This window comes from Gadus macrocephalus, chromosome 5, assembly GCF_031168955.1.
Source record: "Gadus macrocephalus chromosome 5, ASM3116895v1".
Lineage (NCBI taxonomy): Eukaryota > Metazoa > Chordata > Actinopteri > Gadiformes > Gadidae > Gadus > Gadus macrocephalus.
The window spans coordinates 8992411-9007330 of record NC_082386.1 but is presented as its reverse complement, the minus strand read 5'-3'; the positions used below and the strand labels follow the sequence as shown (position 1 = coordinate 9007330).

Below are 14920 nucleotides of genomic sequence, written 5' to 3'. Positions count from 1 at the left end.
CTCAGCTGCTCGTCGCTATGTTGTGGCTCATAAAGGTAGCCATGAACATCCGTTTCTACCATAACTTCTTCAAAATCCCAATCCTCCATATTGTGTCGGTCTGCGTATTCAGTACCTTCGGCCATGTTTTCTGCAGGTGAAGTCTAACGCACTAACACTGATCTGTGATAGGTCTGTTAGCGCATTAGGTCCCACCCCCTATGGGCGGGTTTGAAAGGGTGGGAACTAGTGCTTGTAGTCCCAATAGAAATCCCCCCTCTTGCATTTCCTCCTGGCAATGACGCAAAATGACGATTTTTATGGCATTGCCAGAAGGAAGTGTAAGAGGTAAATACGGATTTCTCCCATCTCAGGGGAAAATGAGAGAGTGTTGTGCATGACCATTCAAACGTATGACTGGGTTTCTAACAATACAAAGCTTAATGCAAATGAGTGGAGTGTTCCTTTAAGGAAAACAACTTACTGCTGCAGACCACACTATATACCAGGGGTCGGTAACCCTAGCACGCGTGCCACCACTGGCACGTGGCAGCATAATCATTGGCGCACTTAAAATATATACACAAATATATATATGTCAGCGCACAATACAGGAGCATTATTATAACATTATTTTGCACTTTATTCTGTTTTTGGAATTTCCTCCCAGTGCAAATATGATTAAATGAGTTACAGAAAGCAGTGTTTTGAAATGGGATCAATTGAGAAGAAAATATTTAAAATATTGTTGCAAGTGGCCTGATTGCACATGGTTTTGCAAAGCTGTACATGCCTTAAAGAAATTGATATGGATGGTTCCAACATTGTCATCAATTCTTGTTTCTACATTTCTCAAACTGCAAATATGTTTTTGAATGAGTTTCTGAAAGTGGTGTTTTAAGATGGGACATATGTAATTATAATTTGTAAGCCCATGTAGCAAATATAACAACAAAAAAAACATTTAAAATGTTGATGCATGATTGTAGACTATATGGAAATAATACAATTCCAGGTCTTCTTGAAATGTTTTTGGTCGCTGTGTCATAATTCAGCTTAATATTTAATACATTGTTGCTTAAGGCACACTCATTAGAAAACGAGAAAATGTCAAACTGGAACTGCATGTTGAAAAGGTTGCTGACCCTTGCTATATACGAACCTATGCTGCCATCTAGTGTTCGTATGTACACATGGTGGAGCGTAGGTGAAAATTAACCAAACTATCAAAAAAAAGCTTAGGTTTTTAGATATTCCGAAAGTATTGATTTCATGTATCATTCCACATGCATACAAGGCTATATGGGCTTAGTTGGGATGGTATCATTTTGTATTGTTTGATCTCTTAGAGATCGATGATATACAATTATGTTATTTTGAGAGACATACAGAAAAAAGAGTTAGTTGATTGGAGAGCGTGACATCAATGATCATCTCATGTGAAGCAGAACATGTGAACAACAACCCTTGCAGGCCAGACGGTGGAGTGTTTCGGTATTAGTGTCTTCTACAGAATTCATGGGTCATTTACAGTCAGCTACACTACCATGTATCACAAATGCGCTGAAACGTTAATAGTGCAGAAAGTAAGAAAGAGAGAGAGAGAGAGAGAGAGAGAGAGAGAGAGAGAGAGAGAGAGAGAGAGAGAGAGGAGCGATATATATAGAGAGAGAGAGAGGGTGTGTGTGTGTGTGTGTGTGTGTGTGTGTGTGTGTGTGTGTGTGTGTGTGTGTGTGTGTGTGTGTGTGTGTGTGTGTGTGTGTGTGTGTGTGTGTGTGTGTGTGTGTGTGTGTGTGTGTGTGTGTGTGTGTGTGCGTGCGTGTGTGTGCGTGTGGGTTGGAGGAATATATGATTATTATACAAGTGATTTTAAAATATCTTAAAATATTGAGGAAAGTTGGACTATTGAGATGAACACAATATGTTTTTGCTCGTGTTGCTTAATTGTTAAATATGGTGAGACAATTAATATTTATGAATGAGATTGAATTCTATAGGAAAGATTGTACCTCATATTATTAATCACTCCATGGTACAGAAGTAGCATGAATTCAGCGTTGAAGTTCAACCCCAAATGAAATATTACACTGTTTTGCATTCTGGCCAGTACTGTATTTATGTTCCCATATACCAGCCCATATTTCCACCTGCATGTTGGACCTGTTTACATGTACACCACCCCTGGGGAGAGCCAGTTCACCAAGAGGTCTCTGGTCTCTGTCAATCTATGAATAAAGATCAGTCATGCTCCCTTAACCTCTCTCTTTAACCCCTCTCCTGCCCCCCTACTCCTCCTATCTTCCTCTCTTACACTCTTATACTACTTTCCCCCTTTTTCGTATTCTTTCTTGCTCATTTACGTGTGTGTGTGTGTGTGTGTGTGTGTGTGTGTGTGTGTGTGTGTGTGTGTGTGTGTGTGTGTGTGTGTGTGTGTGTGTGTGTGTGTGTGTGTGTGTGTTTGTGTGTGCGTGCGTGCGTGTATGGGGGTGTGTGTGGGGGTGCATGCGTGTTTGTGTGTGGTGTGTGAAGAGCTATCTCACACAGGAATCTTCTTGAAAATGTAAACAAACTGTTCCGAAACGTAGTGGGACAATTTTCCAAGTAACCTACTGAATTGTGCATTATCCTGAGATCGGATGACCTCTCTGTAGATGGAAGACACATCATGATCTCCAATATAAGTATTAATATAGTACAATACGATTCATACATAAGAAAAAAAAACAGTTGATTGATTCAGTAAAACATGATTACCATAAAATTGACCTAAATTAACCTTTGTGAAACCCAAAAATACAAAATCAAACAAGTAAAACACTATTGATATATTTGTCGGTTAAACTGCTTTTTGGAAATATGATTAACTGACTCATAAACAAGGAATAGCCCTGTGTGTTTCTCTGGCTGTCTTGGTGGATAATGAAATAGTGAAATAGTGAAGCAGTAGGCGGCTTCATGCTCAGCCCTCCCCACTGATATGACACATGACCTTCTAGCAACGACGCATTCTCACTCACCCGTGGCCCGCGCCTTGTCTGACGGGCCGATCCTGCCATCGTGTCATCACTTTGCACCGTCTTATCGAGTCGATCGCAGCTATCTGCATTCTCCCTGAGAACTTGATATGACCTGGAGTGCAGCTAGGTAAAAGAAAAGGGAGTCGTGGACAGACGCCTTATTCTCTTTGGAGCTGAAGTGCGGAGAGTTGAAGGTTCGTCTCTCTCGCACGGGGGTCTCCTCGCTGGTCTCCCTCACCTGGCGGTGCTACAAGCAGATACAAGCTTTAATTCATTGGGTTAAAATATACACTCTTGTTAAGACGTAGGCTTATCCATTACACTGGAACAGACACCGCTTTTTTCTCTGTCTTAAATCCGCAGTCAGCATGTGAAATTACAAGATAACATGTCGTCACATGTTTTACGTGTAAGCCCACTCGTAGCTTATATTGAGTTAGAATTCCAAAAAACATTTTTAAAATGGCGCCCGTCTTTTTCTAAAACAGGGTTTGCAGAGGAAAGAAAAACAATTAAACAGTAACCCATCAAACCTGTCGCGTTAGACTTGCTTGCACATGCCTACTCGAGCACGGGGAGTGAGGGCTGCATGGGGAGGGGAGGAAACGTCCACAGAGTATCGTCTGGAGACGAGGAGACACTGACAAATCCATCCTGCGCTTGGACTCCCAACATTATAAATGGAGAATGCTTATATCGTCCCGCTTGACTCAGCCGGGTTTCTGTGTTGAGTGTATCACTTTCAGGTCGTCTCAGTTAGCACACTAACTGAACAAATATTACCGTCACGTCACACCACTTTAACTTGTGCAGTCATCGCCAAAGGTTAAGGTGCGGTGTTTAAATAGTTATTTTCACAGCTCGTCCGGCTGAGGCAGGAGGAAAGCTGTTTTGCTAATACTGAGTTATCACTTCAAATAATGATTTAATAATATTTACTCCCCTCATCCATTACCAATAGGACACTCGTGTTTACTTTTTCAATGTTGACTTGTGTGGTTATTATTAGGGGCGGGTTTAGCAAAAAGAGATAAGAGTTATAAAGTTCCACGCAGAGTTGGAAAAGCAGTCATGCACCAGCAATAGTTGCATTCTCGTGTGACAGCAATACAGTTTGGAGTCAGTTCCCAGCTATCACTGCAGCGATCATTTCAGATTGTTTACATTTTTAATTTGGATTTGTTTGTGCTCATTTGCGGTCGTACTCAGAAAGGCAGAGCAGAACGAGCAGAACCTCAGCAGTGCAGGTCTACCGTTCGCATCCCACTCGTCTACAGCCTAGTGGTGGGCTGTTTTTTTATAGCAGGAATTGGTGGTCTGGCTGCGTTTCAAGTCTTCCCAGTAAATGAGAGAGGCGGGGTGGTGGGGGTTAATCAAATGTTTCCCTCCCCAACCCGAGCCCTTCATGTTGTCCATGTATACTGCACTGTAGCTCTCCTAACATCGCCCTTCTTCACTTGAATTAGTCCCACAAAGGACTTTACTTAGATCTGTATATCTCACGTCATTCTCGTGTCCCTCAACCGCTATTAATAAGGCACAAAGCGGATCCACATTACCCCCTCTGATTCATTATCCTCTGGGTTATACGTGGGAGGAAAGACATAACAACCACAATCATCATTAAAACAATCGCATCATTACGATGACGGAGAACAGAGATGTTGGGCCTCGACTTCAGAGGAGACCAACGTGTACCTTTTGCCTTGAATAAAAAAAGTCCTGTGTGTGTCCTAGAGAAGGGAGTCCTTGCCATTTCATCGAGTCAAAGGGGGCTGAGGGACAGTGAGTCTGCATGTCTTGCCAAGGGAAAGGCTTTCAGTCTCTGATCCTGGGAAGTGTGCCTTGCTCTCTCTCTTTCTGTCTCTTTCTCTCTCTCTCTCTCTCTCTCTCTCTCTCTCTCTCTCTCTCTCTCTCTCTCTCTCTCTCTCTCTCTCTCTCTCTCTCTCTCTCTCCTTCTTTTTGATGTTTGTAATTTTCTCTGCTCTTTGGACAGTGTCCTCATCCGACGTGTTGAAAAGGGCTTCTATCATACAGAGATGCGGTGGAGATGTAGCCACAAACAGCAGGCTATGGTCTGAACCATCTGGGGTCACTTTTTGAATCATTTCACGGGAACGTCTGTCCTTTTGAGATAATGGCGCCGTGTATCAGGGAGGTTTGGGTGTATTCGATGAAAATTGCTGGCAACAGGTTTTCCAGTCTTCAAACTTTCCATTGGCGGAAGTTCCTTGAAGATATAAAAACCATGGGATGTGTGTGTCCGCTCGACAGAATGAAATCATATTTAATTGACTGACCTGTACAAAATGCCTTTGTTGTAACGAGGGATGATTTAGCAAATGCGGCAGCTGGATAATTTCCTGCTCTTGCACATTTCACCAGAGGGTGTGACCATTTGCTAATCACACAAGATGTGGATCTCCTTGACCTTTCTTGAACAATCTCCTCACATGCCTCCTGACCCCAACGACATTAGGCATAATTAGTTGTACAACTTGACTTGTAGGATTAGATTTTATCCAAAGAAAGAGAGGATTAGGTTGAAATTTAAATTCTGGCTGGTTTTTAGGTTTTATCTTGCATAGATTTAACAACACTAGTGTGTAAAAAATCCTGTCCGCATCTGGTCTCAATCACTTATCAGAGCTTGAACTGTAAGATTGCATCGATTCACATTGAACCGAAAGCTTGGAACCAAATATTTATGAGTGCCACTGAAAACAACCACTTTTATTCTTGAAGTGATTGTTATCTCATTTAATCTGACACGTAATGACAAGGAAAATTAGGAAACCCCTGAAGAAAATCCAAAAGTTGGGGCAGGTGTGCACACCCAAAGTCTCCATATCCATGCAGCTGCATGTAGGACACTTTCATAAGATTATGCATCCTTTTTAGTACTACCAAGCCCCATATTCCAACAGTATATCCTCCATACTATTTCATCTCAATCTGGGGATCCGAATATGTACATAACAAAAAAGTATGTTTTCCAAAATCTCTTTTAAAAGAGTCTTCTATACCAAAAACAATTGAGAAAACAAACGGCCACGTTCACATACTTCTATATGTTGACCCGTAGATACACAGTGCAATGCAAATTAGCGTTTGAGGTGCCTGGGTTTATCCTGCGAGAAACAGATTGGGGAAATTTTGAGGCGCGACAAGGGACTTTTCTTGGCCAGCAAGTCCGGGCTTGGTAGCAGCACTAGCTGCGCTGTCTGTCCCTACGCAGTAAAAAAAAACATGTCATACATTTCAGCACTAGCATGCGCGAGCACTCGCTCCCTCACTGCCCTTCCCTATCCAGCAGTGAATGCCGGGGAGAGGTCTTTCTCTACCTCGCACTCTGAGCTCAGATTGTACTGACCATGGTCAATTTGTTAGCTCTATATAATCAGCTTTCAAATGGGATGCGGTGGTGCTCTCTAAATATAGGAAGCCGAGGACAGACGGGAGGACCCCCCCCCCCCCCCCCCTCCTACAGTATTGGTCAAATGTAAGACACACATGCTTATGTTTACTGAAAGGCTATACGCCGTGGCAGGATATCATAAAAAATAATCATAGGGCTTGAGTTACGGACGTTGGAGGCTCGCCGTAATGTATGGACTGTACATTTCGGGTCTGGCTCTTCTGAGCCGTAGACTGTAGTGCTCTTAGCCTACAGTATGCGGCAGCACCCAGCCGAGCGGCCCAGCAGCAGGCTAACCCATGTGTGTCGGGACAAACAAGCATCCATTATGCGGATACTGGACTCATGTTATGCAGCTTTCAACAGGTCGACCCCATGACAGACGACCACAGGTGGGAATACGTATACATTTCAGGAAGCCCAACAGAAGTCTTATGAGAAAAAGGGGGAAAGTGTTGCTTGGGCTGAAATATTAGCAAGTACACCCAAAACAAACCCACTTCCAGGCCCAACTGGCATGGACGCCGGGGGTGGAAATAAGGGATTGCATTTATGAGTGTCTGGCACTGAGGTTTCAGTGGGGTCAGTACACTGATTGTCAGACCACAAGGCTTGTTAGCACCTTTGCCTTTCAATAAGTCTACACTCCGTCTCAAGCTAGGGCCTGTGGTGCGATGGATGGATGACATTATCTGTTGGGGCTTATCAAGGGCCGCATAGTAGATTGTGTTGAGCGGCGTTTTGATTATGAATCATATCGGTCGAATCAATGAAAGCCTGAGAGATTGCCGCAAGCCCAAAGTTCACGTAGTTTATACGCTTTGTTAGGATTCGAATAGGCCCATCCAAACCTGAAGCGACATTGCATTCTTTGCTGTGCCTAGTGTAGCCACACACACGGGCATGCGCACAGACGTGCATGCACACAGACGCATGCACTTACATTCACCCATGCACACATACATGCACAAGCACAAAGCGACACACACGCACACACTCATGCATAAATACTCATGCATACACAGTCACGCATACACATACAAACACACAGACACACGTATTGCAATGCAAGGTAACATTAGCGTTTGATGTATCGCTCCTCTGCTTGTCGGGAGAGCACTGCGATACTGGTAATGTTGACTGATACAGAGCATGGTTGAGGAAGACACGTGGTTCTCATAAAACTATTAATCTTGAAAGAAGTAACTGTCAGAAGACATACAGCCCCCTGATCCCTGAAATAGAAAAGAGCTGTCCAAGACCTTGATTTCTGGTTTGGCGGAAAACAATATCACACTGCCTCTGATAGAAGACCTTGAATCTACCCTTACAGGACTTTCCACTACGGATCTGGCATGGCCCGCTGTCCATAAGCATAGCATTAAAGCAAACTTTAAAGAGAGCGGAAATGGGTGGAGCATGGGATTCACCAGGGCAGGTTGGGTCATATGAGGACCTAACACGCATCGCTGTCACATGCAACACTTTAGTATTAATCTCACATCATAGTATTCATCAGTGTATCGTAAACAAAATTAAGAATCGAATAAAAAACACAAAAAGTTGGGAAAAATGACCTCAGTAAGTTTAAATCATGAAGCAAAGTAACAAAAATAACAATAACCAAAACATATATATAATCAAACACATTATTCCTGGACTCTGTAACAAACAGAATGAAGCGAGTTTGGAGTCAGTTCCCGTGTGTGACCTACTGTTCTTCTGGTCCTCGGGCGAGGCTCCAAGTAGGGCAACCATGAATCAGCAGCAATGCTGCATTGAGCTTTAGAAGTGCTCCAATAGTAATTAAGGTTCTTCCTCTTAATTGTAAACAGACTCTGCCTTGCTTGATCTCCCAGATAAACTACAGCAAAAACAAGGATTACGGCCAATTTCCTATCACTCATTCTAATGCTTGCAGCAAATGCCCGTGTGGATTTATGTGGTTAGCTTTTTTATCATCATAAACAAGTCGTAATTCATAAGGCATAAACAGATACCTGAATATGACATTATAATGGCTGGCTATTGATGTTTGCGGCCAATGGCTGTAAGAGTGTGTATAGATGCTATTGAACGACACAAAATACACCTGAATCCCTATTAGGAGCTACTTGAAAAGAGCAAACTCCGGAAGGAGTTTGATTATGATTTGGATAAGCATCCAGATCATGCAAACAGGCATATATGAAAAACACACATTGGATAAAAAAGCTTTCCCGAGCTTGTCCTGCCACTTTAAAATGGTTGCTTAGTGGAACAGATATAACTTACAGATGTGTGTATTTCAAGGAACTTTATTGCTGCCTACTTTGTATGTAAAGTTTGCCAAATATATAACTCTATGATATATATGCCTCAGAAATGTTATTTAATTTTCAGTTGTCAATTATTGTAATGTGCCCAATCAAAAAAATCTTTTTGTATTTAAAAAACTGTTGCATAGAAGACCAGTGGGTGGGCTTCAATGTTGGATTGTCTGCCTGAAGACCACCTCAGCTGATAATCTATTTTTTTTAACCTTAAAAAATATCCTGCTAGTGACCATAGAGGGCGGACTTTTCCCACTGGCTGACACAAAACTTGGAGTGCAGGCAGGGAACTTGGATTGATGCCTTCTTTCCTCCATCAGGTGAGTTGATATAAACAAATAAGGCAGTGACAGCCAATGACCCACATTGTCTAACACAGTTTGTCTTGGTGTATCATTGTTTCAGACATAAATCATTTCAACTTAACTTGTGTTAACAGCAAACAGGAAAAACGATGTCAGCAAACGGTCTTTATACAAACGGTTTAAAAATATGCCTAACACATTAATCTTATCGACGGAGTCTATTTCTATCCTGATAAGAGCACGATAGGCCATCAATTCATCTACAAGGTTTCAGAGCATCATATTTTCCATGCATAACAGATACCTCAAATTCACATATCACATCATTTCTTGGGAGTGAATGGATTAAAGCTTTGAAATAGCTTGACCCGTATCTTCTGTGGCTCAAGGCAATATGGGATGCTTAGCATGTATACGGGCTTATCTCCAACACTTGGTACTGAGTTATCTTCTCCATTAAGAACTGATATGGCCACAGTGGCCCACAGTGCACAGCTCTGACCTTCATTTTCCTCAGAGGACGGTTCTCATTACCGTGTCGTCGTGATAAGAACAAAGCCAATACATCACGCTGTGATTCATACGGAGTGGGGAGACTTTCTCTGCCGGGACTTATAACTCACACTCGCAATTAGAAATGGAAAGACAAGCAGAATGCGTCTCTTCTGAATTCAACCAAGGAACGTTTGACAATCGTCGTTTAGTCAGTTAATTATATTTAAAAAACATTTCCCATCAATATCTTGTGACCGTTTTTGCTGTGTAATGTGACATGTAACTGAGCAACATATTCCAATAAATCCAACTTGATAAACATTTGCAGTGTTTGTGTCAGGGAATATCAGTGTTATGCTCAGATAATAAACAACATAAGGGGCTCTTCAACCTGACATTCATACACTACAAGCTTCCATGACCTCTATGGCATGAAGGGTTGCACTGCAATGGGATAATTTACATATTTCTACAGTTTCAACAGTTGTATTGTATTCATCAGAATGAGATGTGATAACTCTCATCCAGGGGCCTGCTATGGAAGAGACACGAGAAAGATGATGAGTTCATAAGATTGTAACCCTTTTGTAAGCTCCTGACCGTTGAACACATTACAAACACAATCAACACTGGTTTGTTGTCAATAAACCATTGTTTTTTTTGTCAGATTGCAACGGCAGGAGAAAAAGTAAATTTAACAAGACATGATGCTATGTGTTGCATACAACAACAAAAGCAGCCAGGTGGAGGGAGTGATGGCGTCCATGAGGGCTAGTGTGCTGCGCAACATTTGGATGGAGCCCGGGAGTGATTTAGGACTTATGTGTCTCCAGGGGCATTGAGTCAGTTCATAAAAGAAAAAACATGCTTGTTACACACACTTTATTACATATTACTTTATAAGGAGCATTCTGTACTCATACTGAGACGTGCAATGGGTAGGCTATATTTCTGGATTGAGTTTTGCAGATAGGCTCTCACACCAAAACATAGGATAATCACAGATGATTAAAATAATCGATAAAAGGGAGGTTTTATGACATCCAAACTGGAAACTGAAAAAAGTTCAATGAGCAGACAGAAAAATGGAATCATTATTATTTTTTCCTTTTGATCGTTCCTTTACCTTTTGAAAATAAATATTTATAAAAAAAAATGTTTAGTTTGTCCACTGGCGTGTGCAGGTCTTGGTTTTCGTCATTCATCGAGACAGCAGTAAGAATAGCCTTTTCACGGAATGATGGACTTATTTACCACCGAAGGTCCGCCCAAGTGTCCAAATGTAAAACGACACCACTATGAGCTAACAGGTGAGACTGAAAGAGACTATCCTGTCTCTTTCTCTTGTAGGCCTACTCTGTCTCTCTGTTGTACATTGCTCTCTCTCGCTCTCTCCCTCTCTCTCCCTCTATCTCCCTATATATCCAAAGTAAAAAGGAACGTTTGCATAACCTCTGCCGCTGCACAATGGGCTCTGCCGCCACGTGTCACAATTAGAAGTCTCTGTGTAAGGAACCTGCCCGGTAAAAGGTCACAAGCAATTACCCGGCCTGGTAAACGCTGGCACGTATCACGGAGCATGGCTGCTGCACGCGCTCATTAGGAGCCTTCTGAAGCCCAGAACGGCTCTCCTGACCATTAAAAGCCCGCACGCTTGTTACGGTCCAAGACGGCTCCGTCTAATATGACTACTGTTAAGGGATCCAGCTCTCGTTTTGCACAAAGAACCTACACATCACTTCCACCGCATCATGCAAAGGAGCGGGGCGATTTTTTTTCTTTTTATTTTTGTTGTTGTTGATGTGTTTTTCTACTGAAATAAATGAGGAAGTGGGTGGCAGTGGTTGTGTGTGTGTGTGTGTGTGTGTGTGTGTGTGTGTGTGTGTGTGTGTGTGTGTGTGTGTGTGTGTGTGTGTGTGTGTGTGTGTGTGTGTGTGTGTGTGTGTGTGTGTGTGTGTGTGTGTGTGCGCGTTGGGTGTGTGAGGGGATAGTGTGCAGGTGAGTCAATGTTTCTGTATGTGTAGATAGTTTGCAGGAAAGTATTTGTGGATAATGTGCAGATGAGAATGTGAGTGTGTGTGTGTGTGTGTGTGTGTGTGTGTGTGTGTGTGTGTGTGTGTGTGTGTGTGTGTGTGTGTGTGTGTGTGTGTGTGTGTGTGTGTGTGTGTGTGTGTGTGTGTGTGTGTTTGAGAGGGCTGGGCTCCTCAAGTGAAATACAAGGTTATAAATCCCCTTCAATAAAAAATTTAGAAATCCATCCGAGGTTTACTATATTGATTTTCAACATTGGCCAAGTGTGATTATGTAAATGGAGGGCAGCATAGTGGTCATAAATACTGCATGTCACAGTAAAGAAAAAATGTAATTGTGAAAGTTGAAAATAATGTAGCCTAGCAGAGACAGATTCCTCAATAACAATATGGCCACCAAAACTCCGATTTCGCTTGTTTGATAGAAATAACTGCACTATTATGTAGTAGTTATGTACACTATTATCATTAGTATGTCATTCTTACAAGTATAGACTGCCCATCCCTCTCAGTTGTTTCTGTACTACTAAATGCATTTGCTGGCCAACGTCTAATTACTTCCATGCAAGTAACGATAGAACTCACAAAACGATTAGTCACAACAGGTTCATTCGGTTCAGGTTCATCACTATTCAACAAAACAAGACAGACTGTTCCGGTGAAACATTTCAAGCACATCTGAAGATATTAATAGTTCAAGTTTGTGCTTAAAAGGATAGTTTATGGTTTGAATTTAAAATACATATTTCTTATCAGAACACTAAACATGAATGCAGGGAAATTAGATGCTTTGAAGCATATTTCAGAAATGTGAACGAACAAACTCGTTTTAGGAGCCGGTTCCCTTGATGACACTCAACACCAACATCAATATTTACCGTGAAGGGTCGCTGCACATTGCCAACATCAATCGAATGATAATTAAGCAAATTAGTTTAGACTACTGTCCACCATATAGGAAGAAAAATAATTATGCTTGATAAACATGCGTGTAAAAAATATGCACAATTACTTAAATTATATATTTGTTTTGGAATTTTCTTTTTTCACTATCATTTAAATATTTTTTGAACACCGTCGTAAATTAACTAGCAGAATATAAAAAATGCAGTGAAAGAAAAAACGATGAGTTTATGTTAGTGAAACGAGACATTTGACATATATCGCTTGTAAGATGAAACAACATTATAATGATTGGGTCAATTGCATATCCACAATTGTATCCAATTCGAATAGACTTTAGAACCACAATTAGACATATCACTGTCATATACAGGCATACTGAAACAATATAAATGTTAGCCAATAGCTGGAACATAATGGGATGAACTTATGGCAGTTATAATAACTTACATTAATGAATAATAAATAAACCGCTTTTCCAAATTAAATGTATAGTCTACGATAATTACTTGCAGGACAATAGGGCTATACATTGTCGTTTGCGCTGATTCGAATGGTCCATAGCTTAAAATAATAATTATACAAATGCCAAATAATGTTATAGGTATTTCCATAAAGGTTTTAATAAATCGAAAAAATGTGATAGCCTAAATCGCAATGAAAAAGTAAAACATTTATTATTAAAAATAGAAATGCAATCAACAATAGCCGATAGTATTTATAAATATATATTCTTTCCCTTACTTTTATTATTTATCGGCTTAAGGGGATATTTGCCAATAGGTCTACACGTTAATTGTATGCAATTCTCATTCTGCATGTTAAAAAACGAGAACGCATTTAAAACACAAACAAAAATAAAATGAAAGCGATAAAATAGTATAATTGCAATTAGAACAATAACATCAATGTTGATTTTCCAAAAAGAAAAGTATAGCCTTTAAGTTAAACGTGACGCAATCGATTTGCAGGCTTATAAGCATCTGAAACATGTAATGGGCAGATTTACTATTTTCATACAAATGTGCGGTAAAACCAAGGACTAATATTTTTTTCAATAAATATAAATAATAACTCTGCCACCATGAGAATAGTCCATTTATCACTGGGCCATGCAGGAGATGCAATAATGTCCAGACTCGATTAGCCCGTGTAGTTCCTTTGTCGTCCAGCTGAGGGTAGTTTGGTTTCTCTGTCTACGCTCAGAATAAAAAGAAAAACATAAAGATGTGATGTGATGTGAGGAGGAAGAAGATGAGGAAGTGGAGGAGGAATGACTTGAATATATTTTGTAACGTTGAAAAACAGACCTTGCGACAAATGCAAACTTCCCAGGTTGTTACTTATATAATGATAGGCCTACATCAAAATATAAACTTTAACCATGATTAAAAATGAAATAAATGGTCTCACTTTAAACCCTTCGTCTTCATCCAGGCTGTGCATCCCCTGCTCGGACCCAGGCTGATGCTTTCCATGTGCCGTGAGTCTGCCTGTCCAGAGCCGGCCAGGGGAGAGGAGACAGCGACCTGGCTGCACCTTGTTACCATTGGGTCAACTGTTAACTTTTACGAGGGACGTTTTGCGAGCTTATAAACGATACCTTCTAACCGTACACAGGAAACTCTGCAAACATGCTGTGATAATGTATACCTGTGGAATTTATTCGATATCCCGTATGGTCTGGGAGCTCGGCGATATAGAGGTATCGATTACATGCGCCCCTTTTCCATGATTGATGTAGGCCTATGGGTTCATTTAAAAAAGGAAGACAGTAAGCGAGTCTCTTTCAGTAGAAATGCATTACACGACCTATTGTAAATAAAGACCGTCTACCAAAAACATTTGAAATGCTGGATTATTAATTACACTAAATGATGTTGAGATGAAGCCTTTCTCGGGAATTACTTGAAGGCCTGCGTGTGCAATAGAATTGACGAGGAGACTCAACGAATTATTGCAGTAATAGGCCATCTGAAAAATTTGTGTTACAGTTGTGTGTAATGTGTTAGTCGTGACCCATTGTACTAAGCAAAACATCGCATGCACATTATAATAGGGTAATTTGCTATTCTCAACCAACGTCTTATCATCGGTTAAATTGGAACTGCATGCATATGTTGTTCAACACATTCCGAACACTGACCTTCAAGTGTAGGGCGGTGGAGAGGTAGTTAAGAGCTATTTTACTTGCAAGATAAAAAGCATTATTTTAGATCTCTGAAGTTAATAAATCCCCACAGCGCGTTGGATGGAAAGCTTCTCCTCTGGCACTTCCCCTATGCAAAACATTGACGGAGGTGGCGCGCTCCAACCGGATGGCGTATCCACGGGACGGGCAAGCCTCCCCGGCTCCAGTAGACCAATGAAATCAAAGCAATGCCTCCTCGTCACTCCCAAGATTGACGTGGTTGAACGAGTCGAATTAATTCCTGCAAACTTCAGACTCTCTGGTATAACT

General features: G+C 41.2%; 1 long non-coding RNA gene across 2 annotated transcripts; it reads right to left on the bottom strand.

The window, feature by feature from the left end:
- Window positions 1-11591: 11591 nt before the first annotated feature.
- LOC132457732 (uncharacterized) lies at window positions 11592-14763 on the bottom strand. Of its 2 annotated transcripts, XR_009525757.1 has the most exons (4): window positions 14606-14740; window positions 14113-14205; window positions 13873-13998; window positions 11592-13655 (listed from the first exon to the last, which is right to left on the bottom strand). It is a non-coding gene; the product is annotated as an uncharacterized LOC132457732 (long non-coding RNA). The 2 variants fall into 2 exon arrangements; XR_009525758.1 differs by lacking the exon at window positions 14113-14205 and having other exon boundaries at window positions 14606-14763.
- Between the last annotated feature and the right edge of the window lie 157 nt (window positions 14764-14920).